The sequence below is a fragment of the Mesocricetus auratus genome, unplaced genomic scaffold (genome assembly GCF_017639785.1).
Source record: "Mesocricetus auratus isolate SY011 unplaced genomic scaffold, BCM_Maur_2.0 Super-Scaffold_100026, whole genome shotgun sequence".
NCBI classification, from domain to species: domain Eukaryota; kingdom Metazoa; phylum Chordata; class Mammalia; order Rodentia; family Cricetidae; genus Mesocricetus; species Mesocricetus auratus.
Window position 1 is genome coordinate 25,219,678 of NW_024429207.1, and position 6,038 is coordinate 25,225,715.

Sequence of the window (6,038 nt, forward strand, 5' to 3'; positions counted from 1 at the left end):
TTTTATATATATATTTGTTTAGAGTAACTTTAAGAATGTTGCCAGATGTGGTGACACATGCCATGAACCCCAGCACTCAGGTGGCAAAGAAAAGCAAGCAGATCTCTGAATTTGAAACCTTCTGGGTACACACAGCATGTTCCTGGCCAGCCAGGGATACATAGTGAGACTCTATCTCAAGCAAAGCAAACTAAATGGGTTGGTTCAATGCTTACCTACTACAGTCAAGGCCTTAGATTTGACTCCAAGCTCAATAAACAAGCCAATTAACATCCAAATTATTAGATGTCAGTGACCTTAAAACATCTGTTGGAGTTAGTAAGATGTCATCAAGTTAAAGGAACTTGCCACTTAGCCTAAACAATCCAGGCTACTTTAGTGAACTAATGGTTAAGTAACCATTAGTTATTCTATCCCACAAAATACTACTAATAAAAGAATGAACTATTGGTACCCACACAATCTAGATAAATTCCTCAAATCATGATGCAAATAAAAGGAAAAAAGCAAGCCTAAAATACTCAAATTATGTATTTTTGTTACAACTGCCTCTAGCCCCAGACTATACCTCTGGCTATCTCAGAACACACTAGACCAGGCTGGCCTTGAACTCAGAAATCCTCCTGCTCCTGCCTCCTGAATGCCGGGATTAAAGGAGTGCACCACTATGCCCAATTACTAGTCTTGAAAATGACAAAATTATAGTAAGGAGAGCATATTTAGTAGTTTCTTGCAGTTAAGGTTATGGGGCTCGATGATGGTGGCTCATGCCTTTAATCCCAGCACTTGGGAGGCAGATCTTATTTGAGGCCAGCCTGGTCTACAAAAGTGAGTTCCAGGACAGCCAGGGCTACTCAGTGAAGCCTCGTCTCAAAAAATATCAAGAAAACAAAAGAAGGTTATGGTGCAGGGGGAGTGTGAGTGAAGAGGAGTATGAAGAATCCTTGTGGTGATAAAACTCTTATAGAAATCTTGACGGTAACAGAATCAATATCTTGGTTCTAATACTGGTTGGTAATATTACTGTACTGTAGTTTTAGATGCTACCACTGGATGAAAGTGGGTAAGTTATACACAGGATCTTGCATTATGTCTGATGATGCATATATATCAACAATTGTCTTTAAAGGTTTCATTGTGAAGATTAAACTGTTCTCAAGGTTGAGTTAGCCAGGAGAGAGGGGAGAAAGACTTTCTGAATAGAAAGACAAACTGAAATCGGGTCAGTAAAACATCATGCAAAGCATGTGGTAGCCTGAGGACTGAAGGGTGAGTCAAGGCCAATTCTAAAGAGATACTGTTTAAAAACTGGACACAGTAGTTCACTCTGCAATACCAGGAAGGTCACCACGAGTTTGAGACCAGCCTGGTTTACTTAAGCTAAAAGGGCTCCATAGTGGGGGTAACTTCAAACATTTGTATCCAAAGTTAACAGACTGCCAAAATAATGTTTTCTTAAAAAAACATTTGTATCCAAAGTTAACAGAGTGCCAAAATAATGTTTTCTTAAAAAAGAAGTTGCTTTTAAATTTAAGAATACCTAAACAGAGGCCAGGTATTGTACACACGCCTTTGATTCTAGTACTCAGGAGTCAGGGGCATGCATTTCATCTGTAAAATCAAAGCCAGCCAGGGTTGAGACTCTGCCTTAAAAAGGAAAAAATAAAATCCAAACGGAGTTGGCAAGATGGCATATATATGGGGCTGGAGAAATGGCTCTGAGGTTAACAGCACTGGCTGTTCTTCCAGAGGTCCCAATTCCCAGCAACCACATGGTGGCTCACAACCATCTACAATTAGACCTAATGCCCAGTTCTGGTGTGCAGGCACAACACTGTATACACAGTAAATAAATAATAAAATAAATAATAAATAACAGAAATAAATAAAACAGAACCAATTCCTGAAAGTTTTCCTCTGACCTCTAGGAGCACTATACACACACACACACACACACACACACACACACACACACACACACACACACAAGGTCTAGAGATAACAGCTTAGTTGTGTGCCTACCTAATATGCAGGAAACCCCAGCAAACTATAAACTAGACATGGTGTACATACCTGTAATCTCAGCACTCAGACAGTAATGGCAGGAAGAGGGTATTTAAGGTTTTCCTTGTTCACATAGGAGTTTAGGACCAGCTGGTGATGGGTGACACTGTCTCAAAACAAAGAGCCTGTAAGATGGCTCAGAAGGGTAAGAGTGCTTACTGCCAAGCTTGACACTTGAGTCTGACACCTGGCACTCCCCTGGTGAAGGGGAGAATTGACTCTCCCTCATTGTCCTATGATCTCCACACACATGCCCCACACAATACACAAATGTTTAAAGAAACCAAACAAGGGACTGGAGAGATGGCTCAGAGGTTAAGAGCACTGACTGCCCTTCCAGGGGTCCTGAGTTCAATTCCCAGAAACCTCATGATGACTCACAACCATCTACAATTCAATCTGGTGCCCTCTTCCAGCATGTAGGCAGAAAACACTGTATATGTAATAAATAAATTGTAAAAAAAAGATTGTTGTTTAAAGAAAAAGAAACCAAACAAAAGCTAAAATAGCCCAACAAAATTTGAAATGTGACAGGCTATTGGATGGTCACTTAGTGATAAAGAAAACCACTATAAAGTGGTTACTAGATGCTAGAGGCTGGAGTATCAAGGGAAAATCATGTTTTACCAAATATCTGGAAAAAAGATTGAGTGTTTTATCAAAAAGATATGTTTCAAACTAGATGTGGTAATATATGCTTTTTTTTTTTTCAAGACAGGGTTTCTCTGTGGCTTTGGAGGCTATCCTGCTAGCCTTGTAGACCAGGTTGGTCTCGAACTCACAAACATCCGCCTGCCTCTGCCTCCTGAGTGCTACCAGCACCAGGCGGTGGTATATGCTTTTAATACCAGCACTTGGAAGAGGAGGCAGAGGCATGTGAGCTCAAAACTATCCTAGTTTTGAGACAGAGAGACCTTGTCTCAAAAAGATGTTTCAGATAATTAATAATCTTTTTTTTCCACTCAAGGAAAAAGTGTGCTTGAAAAACCAAAAGAGAAAAAAATGTATTTGATGCCTATGGAGTAGCTATATGTTGGAAGGAAAAGACAGATACTACTGTTGTCTAGCAAGCATTACAAGATTCTAACTTATACACACCTTTCTTTCTCTAGGTGGCCCCTTGCCCCTTGTATTTTTTTAGAATTAACTTTTAATTATTTTTGTGTGTATAGGTGTTTTCCCTGCATGTATTTCTGTGTACAGGCCAAAATACCTGGGGTGGGAGTTACCATGTGGATGCTGGGAATTCAACCTGGAACCTCTAGAAGAGCAGTCAGTGCTCTTAACCTCTGATCCATCTCTTCAGCTCCAGGTCTCTCCTGTGCTCACAGTAGGCCGATACTTTCTGGATTCAGTTGATGGACAATGTTCATATTCTAAGTTGACCATGTACAAATGTGTTACAACATCACATTCTACCCTATGAAAACAAGGGAAAATTCCCTATTGTGGTTCATTATAAATACTGAGTTGAGCTGAAGCATAAATCAAAAATGTGTAGCCAAAATTAACACTGAGTAAATAAATTATAATAAAGTGGATATTTTAGACATAGACCTATAAAGGAATGAATATGTACAAAAACAAATGTGTACAATGTGTGGAATATAGTAATGAGTAAAATATTAATATGCAAAATGTTTTAAAAGCTACTGTGACTGTTATGTCAGTGAACTTTCATGAGTTGTAATTTTTAAAGTAAACAAAGGAAGAGAAACATAACTCCTTAAATTTTACACATATTATTTTTATTCCAAAGAATAAATGCTGAACAAACTCTCCAAATCACAAAATTTGGAAGAAGCCCCCTGGTCTTCTCATGGACTGAGGTAGGCATCTGCACAGCCGCGGGGCTCGGAAGCAGTCTGCTGTCCTCTACAACACTGAGGTTGGGAGGCTGAACCCTACTCTAGTGAGCTGTTAAGCTAAGTTTCCCTTTTCATTCCCCAGAGAGCTGCTCAAATTGTTGTCTGTTCCTGGGCTTGCACCATCTCTTTTGTGACAGTTACTGTTTTTGTTTTTAAATTAAATTGTTGCTTTACATGACCTCTGAGTACAGAAGTATTACTGTGACGTTTAAAAACACTGATTGACTGTACTTGTCTGAATATTTTCTCAAATAGATTTTGCATTTATCATTGATGATCAGTAAAGATGAGGGAATAGGAGGTGTAAGACTCTGAGATATCAGTATGTTCCCTTTGTAGTAAGACTTCAATCACACAGTGGTTCTGTACGTTACAAACTTTTGTACAATACACCTCTTCCCAGGTATTAGTAGTAAGCCCAAATATTACAGAACTGACATCTGGAACACGTAAAATCATTTCAGAAAATCACAGTCTGTAGACAACATTGAATTTTTAAAAGGTGGAAATTTCTTCCAGTCTGGTAACAAGCTCCTACTACTCAACAGCTTTCCATGCTAGTGATGAGTGGCCATGTTTTTCTATGGTGTGTGCCACTCTTACTTGACTTAGAAGTATACACTCAAGATTGATGAAGCCTTTGATGAATCTTCCTTCTAGAGCTTCCTGCTCAGAAGCACCAAAACTGTTCCAGTGAAGGAATAATGTATTATGAAAACCTGATTTCCAAAGAATTCCAGTTTCTCTCCTGCTTCTCCTCAGACTAGCTTTCATGTCTACCTAAATTACACTAGTTCCATTATGTTAGGAAATAAAACAATTTTCCATCCATAGGATGAAGGTTTCATCTCTGAAACAGGAAGCTGACAACACCCTACCTTCCTTAGAAAATTCCCTAAGGATAAGAGGAAAATTATGAGAAGTTGCACTGATCATGTTATCCAAGTGCTCTTTTTTGGTATTTTGTGTTTAATGGGAGACAATAGTTCTGTTAAGTCTAAATTAGGAAACATAAACTGACATTTCATTCAGAATATCATTATTTGGCAGCTATTCTTATTAATTTGGGAATGTGACAGATTTTAGCTTTATGCCCTGTCTCTAAATACACATGCTAATGCTGAATAAGACATCAATGGTAATTTAATTTCAGATGACAAAGGATCCCTGGGCATAACCGCACACTCCTGTCCAGCTGCTCACTAGTAAGCAGCTGGTGTGAAGACTCATGCTATGGTACTCAGACAGAGAACCACAGTCCTTATATTCTTGTGTCGGGACCATCAAAAAGCAAGTGAAATTCACTATATGGTGATCTCATATACATTTCCTCATTCTGTCCAAAGCATGATGAATCTGAACCAAATACTGCCACCTGCAAGATAGTACTTGCATTTTCAGGGCAACAGACAACTAATCAAATGTCTTCATTTTGCTGCAAGAATTAACTTTTGTAAACTGTGACTCTGTAAAATCTAAACACTGTTCTTCCCAAAGGCCCCAACTAAGACCAACAGAAGTGAAGATCCTGTTTCTTCAAAAACGTGTCAAACTATGTGTTTTCAATATTACTTAGGCTCCTAAAACAAGAACAAAAAAATTTCCCTTTACAAGCTGTTTTTTTGTTTGTTTGTTTGTTTCTTTGTTTTTGGTTTTATGAGACAGGGTTTCTCTGTATTGTTTTGGAGGCTGTCAGTCCTCAAAAAAATTTCCCTTTACAAGCTGTTTTTTTGTTTGTTTGTTTGTTTCTTTGTTTTTGGTTTTATGAGACAGGGTTTCTCTGTATTGTTTTGGAGGCTGTCAGTCCAGCCCAGCCTCGAACTCACAGGGATCCGCCTGCCTCTGCCTCCCGAGTGCTGGTATTAAAGGTGTGCGCCACCATGGCCTGGCTACAAGCTGTTTTTATGTTTTTTTTAAATTGCATTTTATTCAGTGTGTGTGTGTGCGTGCATGGGCCACTGCACATGTGGAGGGAGGTCAGAGGACAACTTGCAGCATCTGTTCTCTCCTTCCACTGTGTGAGACCCAGGGTGCAAACCTGGATTATCAGGGTTGGCAGCAAGCACCTTTACCCATTGCTCTGCTTTTGGTTTGAGGAAGACCTCG